This window comes from Salmo salar, chromosome 12, assembly GCF_965601325.2.
Source record: "Salmo salar chromosome 12, fSalSal1, whole genome shotgun sequence".
Classification (NCBI taxonomy): domain Eukaryota; kingdom Metazoa; phylum Chordata; class Actinopteri; order Salmoniformes; family Salmonidae; genus Salmo; species Salmo salar.
In genome coordinates this window covers 36,377,793-36,394,254 of record NC_138302.1, presented here as the reverse complement: position 1 = coordinate 36,394,254, position 16,462 = coordinate 36,377,793, and positions in this window count along the sequence as shown.

Here is a 16,462-nt window from a genome sequence, read left to right as displayed (position 1 = left end):
GGCAAGCCAGGAAGTACAAAACCACAGTTCAGTCCATATTCAATACATAATGTATTCAAATTCAATACATACATTAAGCATTATACATGTATCATTAGAGCTTAAACATGAAATCAGCACCATATGCATTAGCCCTTACAACAAGAAGAGGGGGTAAAACTAGTGGACAGACTTAAATCCAGTTCCACATTTTCTATCTAAGGAGGAAAAAATAAGTTCCATATTTTCTATTTGTCCACTGTGGTGAGGTCATTCAATGTGGACGACTGGAATATTAATTTAAAAATTAATTTGTTGTGCAATGGTTTGCTACGTATTACTGTAATTAGCTCGTTAGTCTGTAAACAATTTGTAAAAATGAACAATGCAATAGGTAGTCATTTTCTCAATGGTAGTTGTGTCTGCCAGAGAGTCTTGAAAATAGGCAGCTTCAGATGTCTGGTCCCTCAGTAACATGATGTAGCTCATTCACAAAGAAATGTCATGACAGCTCATTCAAGGTTTCCACCGGTGAAAGAGTTGTCTTCTTCCAAAATTCGGTGTTTTCAATGAACCAAAATTCAGATGCAGTTGTCAGGCAGGGCTGGAGGTACAATGAATGTATTTGACACCACTATGAAGAGGAGACAGAAGAAATAGGCTGCATCACTACAAGACAGTGACAAATATGACTATCTGAAGAGATGAGGTATACTGTAGCTGTATTTGTATGAGATAGTTTGTCCCGTTTTAGCTCTCTTTTATCCAAGAAAATGTATGTGTTCTGGTACTGTTCATATTCATGTGCAGGTTGGAAGCAGAGTTGCAGACGGTGTCTGTGACATTGCAAGGTAAGGCAACAGAAGTTGTGATGCATGGACATAGTCTATGAAAATTGTCACATTCATGGCACTGTTGTTGAAATGCAAGTTTATATCTGTGCTTGTGAGGGTGTGTATTTTGCTGACATTTTGGAGTTATTTTCACAGGACATTTCCTTTGACATTGGACATTGGCTGTGGGAAAAGTCACATTGCTGAGCATTTGTACAAGGTAGCCTTCAATGGTTGCTCATAAAAAGGCGGGCAGCATTTTAAACAATAACAAAGCGTTCCCCGCCCCTGTTTCAGTAAAAAGTTGAGGGATGAGGCTGGAGAAATGTAACCACTCTCAAATTCATAGACAGAGCTATGGCTGCAATATATCCATGATATCAAAATTATAGTTTTAACTATGTTTTGAGGCTATATTGTGTTTGTTTACATTTACTTTGTTGACAAACATTGGAGTAAAATAAGCTTATAAATGTTTTGGGTTCTGATGAGGTACAACCGTTGAACTAAGCTTATGAGGCATTTATTAGCTGTATTTTTCACGAATCAATGGGTACATAATAATTTATAAGTCCAAAAATGGATGTAGCAACTGCAAATTGCCCCTTTTAGGGAAAATGTTAACTCACTATGTATGGCTGAATATTGAATTGTGCTTTTCTTTTAAGGAAGTAGTTGAGCAGCTCTTCTTAATTGACATCTCAGAAAAGTACTTGGTGAGTTAAATCTTCTCCTTGTATCCTTTTAAATTACTAATAGGAATTCTAATATGTAATTCTGTTAGAACATCCATAGCCTAGGTGGAATGATTGTGTTTATGAGCAGAGACCACTAATTATAGATCATTAGATTGATAGAATGGTCTGTAAAATCAGAGGCATGTTATGGAGGGACTTCTGTTTTTTTCTGGATGATCTAACGCTCTTCTCGGTCCTCAGAGAAACACAAGAGAAAGTGTCCCCCTACACGGCCGTCACAGACCTGGGCAACCTGCTGGGCCAGGCAGGCTTCAGTATGCTGACAGCGGTGAGGCCTTGGGTTTCCTCGCCATAGATATACAATATAGGCTAATATGAGTGTTCTATTTTATTCTGTGGTCCTAGCTGTGATATTAGCGCAAAATTATAATGTTTGTGTTTGCGGCAAGCGATAACATTGCATTTTATTTTTCTGTAGGACGTTGATGAAATTCAAGTGCACTATCCTGGGATACTTGAGATCATGAGTGACCTGCAAGGTAGGTCTACTGTATACCACAGTTGTACTGTTGTAGATCTGTGCTTTTTGTTCATACTGAGTTTTTATAGTTTAATTGTTTCTATTCATCATCTCATAGGTAATTGTCTCACTAAACTGTAAATTATGTTTAGTGCCTGAATGCTGAGTTTTCACCGTTGTTTCAACTCTCCAGGGAGAGCAACTGCGCTTGGAACAAGAAGTCCATGTTGCACAGAGACACCATTTTAGCTGCAGCTGCAATCTACCAAGGTGAGCTACATAGTGGAGAAAGACATACTTGAAATGAAACCGTCTTATACTAATATTATCATCCATACAGTGCATTCGGAAAGTATTCAGACCCCTTGACTTTTTCCACATTTTGTTATGTTACAGCCATATTCTAAAATTGATTAAATTGTTTTTTTCCCCCTCATCAATCTACACACAATACCCCATAATGACAAAGCAAAAACAGCTTTTTAGAAATTTTTGCACATTTATTACAATAAGAAAAGGAAATATCACATTTACATAAGTATTCAGACCCTTTACTCAGTACTTTGGCAGCGATTACAGACTTGAGTCTTCTTGAGTATGACGCTACAAGCTTGGCACACCTGTATTTGGGGGGTTTCTCCCATTCTTTTCTGCAGATCCTCTCAAGCTCTGTAAGGTTGGATGGGGAGTGTCACTGCACAGCTATTTCAGGTCTCCAGAGATGTTTGATCAGAATCAAGTCTGGGCTCTGGCTGGGCCACTCAAGGACATTCAGAGACTTGTCCCAAAGCCACTCCTGCTTTGCCTTGGCTGTGTGCTTAGGGTTATTGGCCTGTTGGAAGGTGAACCTTCGCCCCAGTCTGAGGTTCTGAGTGCGGCAGGTAGCCTTGTGGTTAGAGCGTTGGGCCAGTAACCGAAAGGTTGCTAGATCGAATCCCCAAGCTGACAAGGTAGAAATCTGTCATTCTGTCCCTGAACAAGGCAGTTAACCTACTGTTCCTAGGCCGTCATTGTAAATAAGAATTTGTTCTTGCCTAGTTAAATAAAAAATACTCTCATCAAGGATCGCAATTGGATATCACGAAATTGGGGAGAAAAAGGGGGTAAAAGAAATTTAAGATGAACAAATGTACCCCTTTTTTCTCCCCAATTTCGTGATATCCAATTGCGATCCAATTACGATATTTTCTCATTGATGCAACTCCCCAACGGGCTCCGGAGAGTCATGCGTCCTCTGAAACATGACCCACCAAACCACGCTTCTTAACACCCGCCCGCTTAACCCGGAAGCCAGCCTCACCAATGTGCCGGAGGAAACACTGTTCAACTGATGACCGAAATCAGCCTGCAGACACCTGGCAAGGAGTCGCTAGAGCGCAACAAGCCAAGTAAAGCTCCCCCGGCCAAACCCTCCCCTAACCCGGACGACGCTGGGCTAATTGTGTGCCGCCCTATGGGACTCCAGATCATGGCCGGTTGTGACACAGCCTGGGATCGAACCCGGGTCTGTAGTGACGCTTCAAGCACTGCCATGCTGTGCCTTAGACCGCTGCGCCACTCGGGAGGGCTCTGTTCATCTTTCCCATAAGGTCTAGTAGAAGACCCGGGAGGAAGGGAAATGTGTGTATGTGTGTTAGTTAGACTAAGGGAACTGTAGACATGTGTTTGACCCGACCTGGAGAGACTTAGGAGAAAACAGGGAGTAACCTTCAAGGTCCCCCTAATCTCAGGGGAAAGGAACAGACAGCACTGGATAGTGATTAACAGTGATGAGAACTCCAGGGAGGGATACAACTCACCTACTGGTTGTGTGGAGGTATGTGCGTAAGTGGAGAGTTAGCATAAAATGAATGTCTTTGTTATTTGGACCTCAGAACTTTCTATGAATAAACTGTATAGACATTTTGCAGAAAGCTGAGTCCTTGCCTAATTATTCTTTACCCAGTGTCTTACAAACCTTGGGAATTAGTCAAGGCTTATTGATTGTTAATTATTATCATTGGGATAGAAAAAATTCCAGTGACAGCTTGGTCCTTCGACAGCCGGAACTCAATACCTGCTCCTGTTGTTCCATGGAGACACCGTGCATGGGCGGATGAAATATCCGTAGATTAAAGACCTGGCCCCTTGCTGAGGGTTCTTTACAGGCCGGTGGCGAATTGGCATACGACAGAAGCGGTGACAAGATCCTACCAACATTGAAACCTCAGCTGCAAAAAAATAAGGTCAGTGCTCTTTATTCACGGATTTGGGGGATAGCACCTGTATGATTGCATTAAATGTTGAATTGAGTGATGTGAGAGTGAAAGGCGGGAGTGTTTATAAAGGATTTTAATGTACTCTGGGTGTTGGACGCTGGTATATCCGAAGGAATTTATATCTGGTGACCTGTTTTTATAATTTTGTGTGGAGAAAAACAGAGACACCACCTAAGCCCAAATGGTACCCCTCCCTGGCAGACCAGGGGTGGCGGGAAAACCCAGATAACGAGGTGGTGGTAATGAAACGGAGGCAATCAAACCAGGTGCCGCCCGTCCCGTTACCCCCTCCCCCATATGCTGGTCCTCAGGGAGCCGATGGAGGTAGAGAGGAAGAGACACAGAAAGGAGGACAGGATTTAGCAACTTTATTGAGAAAGTGGATAGACACAGAGGAAGGGAGAAAGATGGGAACTAAGGGAAGAGAGCGTGTTCTGGGGCTGCATGACCCAGAGTCCTCAGTAGACTCGTTTCCCATAACCAAAGTCCGGATAGGGATAGACAAGAGGAAAGTGGGGATGATTCTGAATGGATAGAGGAGAAGGAGAGGACAGGCAGTCAGTACCTCCTGATAGCCTTACCTAACCCCCGAGCTGGGGACGACGGACAGGGGCCGACACTAGAGGTATATAGAGCATGGACTCAGAGGGATGTAGCCAGGGCGGTAGAAGGGGTAGGACATCCCAAGACAGGAATGGATGGGTTTAAGAGAGATTTGGAGGCTCTGGCAGCCAGCTTTAAACTTAACACGGGTGAAGTAGAGAGAGCAGTTAGACAGCTGGTGGGAAAAGACTGGGCAGCAGTTTGGGGAAATTTGGTACCAGGACATGGTGATTTGGTAGTAGTGCCCTGGGCGATAGATGGACAGTATGTTGAGAAAATCACACAGCTGTGTAATAATCTGAGGGAACACTATCACCGACATGCAGATTTCTCCAAGGTCCACGAGTGTAAACAAGAAGACAGTGAGACTATAAGTCAATACTTAGAGAGATTAAAAGACGTGTTCAACTCAAATAGTGGGTTAATAGAACCCCCGGTAGTGGATGGATTTGATGGCCCGTATTATCAGCAATTAAAAATTGCTTTCCTCAGTGGAATGCGTCCCGAGATAAGCCGTACCATCAAACAGAACCTCGTAGGGTGGGGGCTAGCAGATCTGAGGGAAGTAACGAGATATGCAGTCCACTATGAGCAGCACGGGAAAAGTGAGAGAGAAAAGAAGGAACGGAAGGGAAAGTATTTGATGGCCACTCTAGGAGAGATTGCAGGGAAGGGTAGAGGTGACAGGGGAGGAAAGAATAGCAAGGCAGGAGAGAAAGGGGGAAATAGATGTTACAATTGTGGTGAGACAGGACATTTTGCTAGAGAATGTGAGGAGCCGTGTAAACACTGCAATAAAGTAGGCCATCATCACCGAGACTGTAAAAATAACAAAGACAGGAGAGGCAAGAGAGTGGGTGTTGGCAAATACAGAGAGAAGAAGGTCAGGCACCCACAGCCAGACTCAGAGGAGGATGAGGAAAATGAGGCATTACTAATTAGGGGGAGCAGGGGAGTAGACTCTAGTGAGATGATGAGGATTTTCAGGATTTGGTTATAAACAGGGATTGTGAAGTTTTTGAATTGGCTACGATTGATTTGGCATTACAACAGGAACAGAAACCCTATTTAACATTAACAGTAATGGGAAAGAAAATTACATTTCTGTGTGATACTGGGGCTTGTCGTACAGCAATCTGTGCAGACAATGCTCCCAATGGGTTGAAGTGTAATGGGGAACAGATAATAGTACGGTCAGCATCAGGACATCAATTCATGTAACGGCTATCCGCTCCTGTAACACTGAAACATGAGTCATCTGGGGGAGAAGCCACTGTCCCAGTTCTAATATCCAAACTATGCCCTGTCAACTTGTTAGGTGGAGATGTAATGACTAAACTGAATGTGGCCACCACTCCCACTGAGAGTGGAATGAAGGCATACATTGTCAGAGACAATATGATCGTCTGTGGGGACGGGGAACTATGTTATTGTTACAGTCAGGATTTTACTGGGGGGGGGGGGGGGGGGGGGGGGGGGTGTAATGGATATTCCTAAAACCTTGATGGAACTCTCAGACAAAGTAGTACCAGGACTCATTAAAATGTCCCCCGATGACTTACACCGTACTTTATGGTATAACAAACACCCAGGTCCAGATCCAGTCTATGAGGAAGCATTACTTAAGACTCCAGAGAGAACTATAGGGTCAAAGTGGTTACACTATGACAGCACTCATGTTGCTGTGGAAGTGGAGCTACTTCCACAGAACCAGACACTGTCATTTCTTAAAGGGGTATACACACATATGGAATCTTAGAAGTTACATACACATGGAATCGTTGAAGTTTTGTTTTCTGAGTTTTAACTAAACACGTGAAGTCTTTTGATAAGGGAAATGTTCTGGGAACCTGGGATCCAACATGGGGGAAATGTGTGATGGTTTTTCCTTCATTTGTCTAATGTAGTAAGAAACACTGTTCTGAAAGGGTGGTATGACTTTTGACTTCTATCATGGCTTTCCTTTGTGGTCTGATCAGCCTCATTGAAAAGCCATTTGGATAGTGAATTTAAGGTCATTTGTAATACTAATTTTAAGGAAATTTGTATAACTGATAATGATGATGGAGTTTAAAGTTCTTAGACATATTTGTAATTTGAACCAATGAGAAGACTGAAAGGGCAAAGCCTTAGAATAAGGGTAGGCTTCCTTAAGTCTATTTTCCTAGAACCATAAGGGTACAATGATTTTTCTTTGTGGAATTGTTCAGATTAGTGATTTTGATCTGATTATGTTATTAGAATATCTTTTGACCAGTAGTAGTATTTTTATACATTATCTAGCTAAGTTTATTTTCCCTTAGGTAGTCAGCTGTTGTTGTATGCAGTGTAAGAAATTTAACACAACAAGTCTGTGAAATTGATATAATAGTATTATTATATTTTGTTGTTGAATAAGGTTATAATCTTAGCAAGAAAAGTTTAATAATGGTAAGACTTAGGTTAAGTATTTAGTACATATTCTAAGCCAACAGGACAGGGATATATGACATCCGTGGTGACCCAGGATCATTGAGAGTATCAGATAAACTTACTTAACTATGCAATAATCTTGATATTACTACCATAGACATGTTGATTTTTCTAAAATCTAGGAGTGCAACCAGGGAGACAGTGAGACAGTTAGTCAATAGGTGGAAACAGAACCAATATTTGACACTGACTGTTATGAGAAAGAGCGACAGACAGATAGAAGGAAGGGCAGACGGAGAAGTCCTCCCCTGCACTGCTGAGACCTTGATGGTTTGGGAGTAGCAGGAGGAGAGCATAAGCCAGGAAGAGAAGATAGAAGTGACACAGAAGGGTTAGATAACAGTTACTGAGTGGAGACCAGCATAGTTAAATTATAAACAGGATTAGATGGCAGAGTGTAAGGCTCTCCCGAGAAATGGGGGACAGAAATAATACCGTGACAGACAGAAATTACAGAATAAGAATAAAAGGGGAAGAGAATTTGGTTCGCTTAGCTTTAGGATATTAATTCATGGAGAGACTATCGGATCCATTGGTTTAAAAAATATATATGAAAATTTAGGAGAAGAGGCATGTATTTTAGTTTTGATTTTAAGTTTGGTAAATTCGCTAGGAAGAGATATGATGATTTTGTTGAAAGTAGTTGTTAGCCAAACTAAAAGGGGAATGAAAGCTTAGTTGGTTTCAGGAACTAAGGTGTTAGACACTGAACCATTGCCCAGACACTATTCTGCACAGCAGGCCGAAATAGTAGCATTGACTAGAACCTGCGAAATAAGAAGGGAGAGAACACTTACTATTTACACAGACAAGCACATAGGCATTTAACTTCTATGGGCAAGGTGGGACGTGACTGTCCCACACTATTCAACAGTCAGTGAAATAGCATGGCGCGAAATACAAAACAGCAAAAATATCATAATTTCAATTTCTCAAACATACGACTATTTTACACCATTTTAAAGATACACTTCTCCTTAATGTAACCACATTGTCCGATTTCAAAAAGGCTTTACAGCGAAAGCAAAACATGAGATTATGTTAGGAGAGTACATAGACAAAAATAACCACACAGCCATTTTCCAAGCAAGGATATATGTCACAAAAACCCAAAACACAGCTAAATGAAGCACTAACCTTTGACGATCTTCATCAGATGACACTCCTAGGACATCATGTTACACAATACATGTATGTTTTGTTCGATAAAGTTCATATTTATATCCAAAAACAGCATTTTACATTGGCGCGTGATGTTCAGAAAATGTATTCCCACCAAAAACCTCCGGTGAATGACCACATCAATTTACAAAATTACTCATCATAAACGTTGACAAAATACATAACAATTATTTTAAGAATTATAGATACAGTACTCCTTTATGCAACCGCTGTGTCAGATTTTAAAATAGCTTTTCGGCAAAAGCACATTTTTCAATATTCTGAGTACATAGCTCAGCAGTCTGAATACTTATGTAAATAAGGAATTTCAGTTTATGTATAATGTACAAAAATGTATTAAAACCTGTTTTCACTTTGTCATTATGGGGTAGTGTGTGTATAGTGATGAAGATTTGTAAAATATATACAAATCTTCATCACTATACACACACTACCCCATAATGACAAAGTGAAAACAGGTTTTAATACATTTTTGTACATTATACATAAACTGAAATTCCTTATTTACATAAGTATTCAGATCAATAAGTATTCTCAATCTCCATTGAGAAACATAGGCAGTAGAATGGCCCATACGGAACTGTTCTGTGACTTTCAATCTACTACCTTTCCAACAAGTCAGTTTGTCACATTTCTGCCCTGCTAGAGCTGCCTCGGTCAACTGTAAGCGCTGTTATTGTGAAGTGGATATGTCTCGGAGCAACAACGGCTCAGCCGCGAAGTGGTACAGTAGGCCACACAAGCTCACAAAATGGGACCGCCGAGTGCATAAGCGCTCACCGCCATTGGACTCTGAAGCAGTTGAAACGCATTCTCTGTAGTGATGAATCACGCTTCGCCATCTTATCTTGCAGTCCGACGGACGAACCTGGGTTTGGCAGATGCCAGAAGAACGCCACCTGCCTCAAAGCATAGTGCAAAATGTAAAGTTTGGTGGAGGAGGAATAATGGTCTGGGGCTGTTTTTCATGGTTCGGGCTAGGCCCATTAGTTCCAGTGAAGGGAAATCTTAACTCTACAGCGTACAGTGACATTCTAGACGATTCTGTCTTTCCAACTTTGTGGCAACAGTTTGGGGAATGCCCTTTCCTGTTTCAGCATCACAACGTGCCCATGCACAAAGCAAGGTCCATACAGCAATTATTTGTCAATTGGTGTGGAAGAACTTGACTGGTCTGCACAAAGACCTGACCTCAACCACCTTTGGGATGAATTGGAACACTGACTGTGAGCAAAGTCTAATCGCCCAACATCAGTGCCTGACTTCGCTAGTGCTTTTATGGCTGAATGGAAGCGAGTACCCGCAGCAATGTTTCAACATCTAGTGGAAAGCCTTCCCAGAAGATTGGAGGTTGTTATAGCAGCAAAGGGGGGACCAACTCCATATTAATGGCCATGATTTTGGAATGAGATGTTCAATGAGCAGAAGTTGTAGATGTAGGAGAGTGTTGGAAAAGTGCACAAGGGGAGATGAGTTTTGTAAAATAAGGGAAAATAATGTTAAGATTTGAACACATTTAACACACACATACACAGATGTACAATAGAGTGTCTAGTTTGAGAAACAGACTCCTCACAATCCTCGACTGGCAGCTTCATTAAATAGTACCCGCAAAACGCCAGTCTCAACGTCAACAGTGAAGAGGCGACTCCGGGATGCTGGCCTTCTAGGCAGAGTTCCTCTGTTCAGTGTCTGTGTTCTTTTGCCCGTCTTAATCTTTTATTGGCCAGTCTGAGATTTGGCTTTTTCTTTGCAACTCTGCCTCGAAGGCCAGCATCCCGGAGTCGCCTCTTCACTGTTGACGTTGAGACTGGTGTTTTGCGGGTACTATTTAATAAAGCTGCCAGTTGAGGACTTGTGAGGCATCTGTTTCTCAAACTAGACACACTAATGTACTTGTCCTCTTGCTCAGTTGTGCACCGGGGCCTCCCACTCCTCTTTCTATTATGGTTAGGGCCAGTTTGCGCTGTTCTGTGAAGGGAGTAGTACACAGCGTTGTACGAGATCTTCAGTTTCTTGGAAATTTCTCGGCAATTTCTCGCATGGAATAGCCTTAATTTCACAGAACAAGAATAGACTGACAAGTTTCAGAAGAAAGTTATTTGGTTCTGGCCATTTTGAGCCTGTATTCGAACCCACCAATGCTGATGCTCCAGATACCCTAGTCTAAAGAAGGCCATTTTTATTGCTTCTTTAATCAGAACAACAGTTTTCAGCTGTGCTAACATAATTGCAAAAGGGTTTTCTAATGATCAATTAGCCTTTTAAAATGACAAACTTGGATTAGCTAACACAACACAGGAGTGATGGTTGCTGATAATGGGTTGCTGATAATGGGCCTCTGTACGCCTATGCAGATATTCCATAAAAAATCTTCCATTTCCAGCTACAATAGTCATTTGCAACATTAACAATGTCTACACTGTATTTCTGATCAATTTGATGTTATTTTAATGGACAAAAAAATGTGTTTTCTTTCAAAAACAAGGACATTTCTTAGTGACCCCAAACTTTTGAACGGTAGTGTATATATAATAAAAATACAAATAATTAAATCCCTTTAACTGAAATTGAAAAAGCATGACCCTCCCCCATTTTCCTCTAGTTACCCATTCTATGAATTTTGATTCATCCCTATGCAGAAGTAACTCTTATATCAAACTTCTGCTTTAGAGAAGTGATCACCAACTTTGGTCTTGGAGAGCTGCTGGGTGTGCAGTGTTTTGTTCCAGCCCAGCACAAAGACACCTGATTCAACAAATCTTGATGAGCAGATGAATCGGGTGTGTTAGCGCAGGCTTGGAACAAAATCATGCACAACCAGCAGCTCTCCAGTACCAGTTGTTTTAGATGCTGATACTGTATTTGATTGATTTCCCTCAGAGATGTATGGAATGTGAGAATGGGTCTGTTCCTGCAACATTTGAGATCCTCTACATGATTGGTTGGAAGCCTCATGACTCACAGGTGTGTGATCTTCGCTCATATGTTTGCAAATTACATTTGCAGAAATATAATGTCAATGGTGAAGATGCAATGTTTAATGCTGTTTTGTTCTTGGCAGGCGAAACCAGCTAAAAGAGGCTCTGCGAACGTGTCTTTTGGGGACCTCTCGAAGGTCGGCCAGCCATCAATAAGTCGTAGACGAAACATCTGCAGCCATTGCATAAAGAAAATTAAACAGCAATGAAATTAAAGTACGGGGTAAGTTCCAAAGTAGATAGGTGACTGTCTCCCAAGAGAAGTCCACTCAATGACATCAGCCAGATGTCACCATTTATTTATAGTGTATCACTTTACTAATACTATCAACAGAGATTCAGTGTAAGCCAGACAGTGATTGAGAAAGGCTACAACACTGTGTTGTAACAGTGACTGATATACATGCTGCATGACAGATAATTTGTTTCACACTATGTCACAGGCGTCAAAATGAGTAGACCAAGGTGCAGCGTGGAATATGTTCATCTTGAATTTTAATGAAAGAATGAACACTACAAATTAAACAAAAATGACAGCAGACAGTTCCGTCAGGTACTCACAACTAAACGGAAAACAACTACCCACAAAAAAACAAAGGAAAAACAGGCTGCCTAAGTATGGCTTCCAATCAGAGACAACGATAGACACCTGCCTCTGATTGGAAACCATACCCGGCCAAAACATAGAAAACAAAACATAGAATGCCCACCCACCTATCACACCCTGGCCTAGCTAAGGTGCGGACTCCCGGCCGCAAACCTGAACCTATTGGGGAGGGTCCGGGTGGGCATCTATAATTGGCGGCGGCTCTGGTTCGGGGCGTAGCCCCCACACCGCCCGCTGATCCCCCCGCTTATGTGTCGCCGGAGGAACCAGACCGTGGATCAGCGCCGGAGGCTCTGAACTGCCGACCGCCGCTGAAGACTCTGGGCTGCAGGCCGCCGCTGAAGACTCTGGGCTGCAGGCCGCCGCTGAAGACTCTGGGCTGCAGGCCGCCGCTGAAGACTCTGGGCTGCAGGCCGCCGCTGAAGACTCTGGGCTGCAGGCCGCCGCTGAAGACCCTGGGCTGCAGGCCGCCGCTGAAGACTCTGGGCTGCAGGCCGTCGCTGAAGACTCTGGGCTGCAGGCCGTCGCTGAAGACTCTGGGCTGCAGGCCGTCGCTGAAGACCCTGGGCTGCAGGCCGTCGCTGAAGACTCTGGGTTGCAGGCCGTCGCTGAAGACTCTGGGCTGCAGGCCGCCGCTGAAGACTCTGGGCTGCAGGCCGCCGCTGAAGACTCTGGGCTGCAGGCCGCCGCTGAAGACTCTGGGCTGCAAACCGTCGCTGAAGACTCGGGGCTGCAGACCGTCGCTGAAGATTCGGAGCTGCAGACCGTCGCTGAAGACTCGGGGCTGTAGACCGTCGCTGAAGACTCGGGGCTGCAGACCGTCGCTGAAGACTCCGGGCTGCAGACCTTCGCTGGAGGCTCCGGGCTGAGGAGCGTCGCTGGAGGCTCCAGACTGGGGAGCGTCGCTGGAGGCTCCGGGCTGAGGAGCGTCGCTGGAGGCTCCGGGCTGAGGAGCGTCGCTGGAGGCTCGGGGCTGCAGACCGTCGCTGAAGATTCGGAGCTGCAGACCGTCGCTGAAGACTCGGAGCTGTAGACCGTCGCTGAAGACTCGGGGCTGCAGACCGTCGCTGAAGACTCCGGGCTGCAGACCTTCGCTGGAGGCTCCGGGCTGAGGAGCGTCGCTGGAGGCTCCAGAATGGGGAGCGTCGCTGGAGGCTCCGGGCTGAGGAGCGTCGCTGGAGGCTCCGGGCTGAGGAGCGTCGCAGGAGGCTCCGGGCTGAGGAGCGTCGCTGGAGGCTCCGGGCTGAGGAGCGTCGCTGGAGGCTCCGGGCTGAGGAGCGTCGCTGGAGGCTCCGGGCTGGAGATCGTCGCTGGAGGCTCCGGGCTGGAGAGTGTCGCTGGAGGCTCTGGGCTGGAGAGCGTCTTTGTAGGTTCCGGACTGGGGACCTTCGCTGCAGGCTCCGTGCCATGGATCATCACTACTGGTTCCGCGCCATGGATCATCACTGGAGGCTTTGTGCCATGGATCATCTCTACAGGCTACGGGCCATGGATCATCACTGGAGGCTTCGTGCCATGGATCATCCCTACAGGCTCCGGGCCATGGATCATCACTGGAGGCTTCGTGCCATGGATCATCCCTACAGGCTCCGGGCCATGGATCATCACTGGAGGCTTCGTACCATGGATTATCACTGGAGGCTTCGGACCATGGATCATCAATGGAGGCTTCCTACGGGGGGCTGGAACCGGTCTCACAAGACTGGGGATACGCACTGAGGACCGCGTGCTCAAAGCAGGCACCGGCCGTACTGGGCTATGGAGGCGTACTGGAGGAAGAGTGCGAGGAGCAGGCACAGGACGTACTGGGCTATGGTGGATCACTGGAGGGAGAGTGCGCGGAGCAGGCGCAGGACGTACTGGGCTATGGTGGCGCACTGGAGGGAGAGTGCGCAGAGCAGGCACAGGGTACACTGGGCCTTGGAGGCGCACTGGAGGTCTGGCGCTTAGGGCTGGCACAACCTGTCCTGGCTCAATGTTGACTGTAGCCCGGCAAGGGCGGAGCGCTGGTACAGGACGAACTGGGCTGTGCTGGTGAATGAGGGGTACCGTGCATAGAGCAGGCGCAGGATAACCTGGGCCGAAGAGACACACTGGAGACTAGACACGTTGAGCCGGTGCACTACTTCCTGGCTGCCGGCCAACTCTAGCACGGCAACGGTGAGGAGCTTGCACCGAGCTGCGAGTACGCACTGGCGACATTGTGCGTATCACCGCATAACACGGTGCTTGCTCGGTCACTCGCTCCCCACGGTAAGCACGGGGAGTTGGCTCAGGTCTTAACCTCGCCTTCGCCAATCTACCCGTGTGCCCCCCCCAAAAAATGTTTTTTGCCGCTGCCTCTCGGCCTCCTGTTGCTTGCCTAGCCGTTGATCTCGACGCTGTACCTCCCTCGCTGCTCCGTGCCATGGATCATCACTACTGGTTCCGCGCCATGGATCATCACTGGAGGGTCCGGGCCATGGATTATCATTGGAGGCTTTGTGCCATGGATCATCCCTACAGGCTCCGGGCCATGGATCATCACTGGAGGCTTCGTGCCATGGATCATCCCTACAGGCTCCGGGCCATGGATCATCACTGGAGGCTTCGTGCCATGGATCATCCCTACATGCTCCGGGCCATGGATCATCACTGGAGGCTTCGTACCATGCACTGCACATTGACTCGGTACCGGTACCCCCTATATATAGCCTCGTTATTGTTATTTTGTGTTACTTTTATTACATTTTTTACTTTAGTAAATATTTTCTTAACTCTATTTTCTGAGCTGCATTGTTGGTTAAAGGCTTGTAAGTAAGCATTTTATGCTATTCGGCGCATGTGACAAATAAGATTTGATTTGATGGCAACCGGTGCTATGGTCAGATGGGATGAAAATATAGCTCTTTGGCCACGCACACCAGTTGTGGGTTTGGCGTTGAAAATGGTCAAATATGGTGGTGCATCTCTGATGTTATGGTGTTATTATGCTTCCACTGGTCCTGAGGCCCTTGTTTAAGGTGTACGGCATCATTCATTTTACAAAGTACCAGGACATTTTACCCAAAACCTGGTCACCTCTGCCACAAGGCTGACACTTGGCCGCAAGTGGATCTTCCAGCAAGACAATAACCCCAATCACACATCGAAATCCACAAATAATATCAAAGATCTGGAAAGATTCTTTATGCATGAATGGTCTAAGATCCCTCCCAATGTGTTCTCCAATCTCATTAAACATTTTACAAAAAGGCTCAAGGTCGTTATCCTCGCCATAGTAGGATTGCTGGAGTACTGAAAATGGGTGCCAATAATTTTGATCCCTATCTTTTTTAGATTGTTGAGGCATTAGAAGACAAAGGATCAATCAAACTCAAATGGTGTTATCATGGTGGTCTCTGACTTGTGGCCAGACTCACTCAGGTGGAACAAACAAACTTGCACCTTTTTTCAACTCTGAATTGAATGTCATTGAGAAAACAGAAAGGTGTCAATATATTTTTTTTCCAACATTTACATTTACATTTTAGTCATTTAGCAGATGCTCTTATCCAGAGCGACTTACAGTAGTGAATGCATACATTTTCATACATTTCATTTCATGCGTTTTTTTTTGTACCAAAAACATCTTTTGTGAATTTCAAAGTAATCCAAGAAGTAACAATCTAGTTTTTTTTTCTTCATAAATATCTGTACTCAATATTTTAGCTGTTAACAAGTTTTTTGTAATCAGATTACATGTAATCGGTTACTCATTACATTTTTACATTTAAGTCATTTAGCAGACGCTCTTATCCAGAGCGACTTACAAAATGGTGCATTCACCTTATGATATCCAGTGGAACAACCACTTTCCAATAGTGCATCTAAATCTTTTAAGGGGGGGGGGGGGGGGGGGGGGTTAGAAGGATTACTTTATCCTATCCTAGGTATTCCTTAAAGAGGTGGGGTTTCAGGTGTCTCCGGAAGGTGGTGATTGACTCCGCTGTCCTGGCGTCGTGAGGGAGCTTGTTCCACCATTGGGGTGCCAGAGCAGCGAACAGTTTTGACTGGGCTGAGCGGGAACTGTGCTTCCTCAGAGGTAGGGGGGCCAGCAGGCCAGTGGTGGATTAACTACTCCTCAAACATGTTTGTCAGTCAGACATTACACAGCCAATTTACTGAGCAGAGATGTTCATTTATATACACTTTCTCGTCTTTGGGTATTTCTGCAGTGCCTATTCTGGTAAGTACATTTTGATGTGTTCAAAAGCCATGTCTTTCTTTGACGTTGTGGTGCGTGAAAGTATTAAGCTGCGGTGTTATCATGAGCTCAGTATTTGGAGTAAACTACACAATTGTCCACCA